Consider the following 1,117-nt stretch of genomic DNA (forward strand, 5'->3'; position numbering starts at 1 on the left):
TATAATATAATAAAATATAATGTGATATAATATAATGTAATATAATACAATAAAATATGATATAATATAATATGATATAATATAATAAAATATAATATGATTTAATATAATGTAATATAATAAAATATGATATTATATAATGTAATATAATATAATGTAATATAATAAAATATGATATTATGTAATGTAATATAATATGATATAATATAATAAAATATGATATTATATAATGTAATATAATATGATATAATATAATAAAATATGATATTATATAATGTAATATAATATGATATTATATAATGTAATATAATATTTTAAAAAATCTGTATGACTTTTTATAACTGTTTATTGTTGTTGCTGTTGTCCATTGTGTCATCATTCTTTGTTGAAATCAGGTCTCTCTTGTAAATGAGTCCTCGAGGCTCAATGGGATTTACCTGCATAAATAAAGGTTGATTGAATGAATGAATATAATATACAGTAATACAAATATAATATAATTTACTGTACTGAAGGGAGGAGACCCCACAATATTGAACAATTATCGACCAAAACTCTGTATTTTAGCTAAGTTTTAGAAAAACTGATAAACTCTCAAATCAAAATTTTGGACTCATTTAACATCTTACCTCCACATCAGTCTGGTTTCAGGAAACAACCCAGCACAACCACTGCTTCGCTGAAGGTTTTTAATGGCATTGTTGAAGCACTGGATGCTAAGGATCATTGTGCTGCACTTTTCTTAGACCTGTCTAAAGATTTTGACACTGGATCATAACATCTTGTGTCATAAACTCAGATCACCTCATTGGTTGTTTCTGTAATTATCCCTCAGATCGGTGGCAATGTGTTCAACATAATAATACTTCTTCCAGTTAACAATGGTGTACCACAAGGCTCAGTCTTAGGACCCACACTTTTCACAATCACAGTGGGTTTGTATGATATTTATTATCCTATTTATGATTTCTGCATGAAAAGATTCACACTGAGAGAAGTTCTTAGTTACCAAAGTAGGACACTAACTTCATAACAACTAAAAACCAAACTCTCTCTCTCTCTCTCTCTCTCTCTCTCTCTCTCTCTCTCTCTCTCTCTCTCTCTCTCTCTCTCTCTC

This window comes from Nematolebias whitei, chromosome 3, assembly GCF_014905685.2.
Source record: "Nematolebias whitei isolate Nwh7 chromosome 3, NemWhi1, whole genome shotgun sequence".
In the NCBI taxonomy this organism is placed as follows: Eukaryota; Metazoa; Chordata; class Actinopteri; order Cyprinodontiformes; family Rivulidae; genus Nematolebias; species Nematolebias whitei.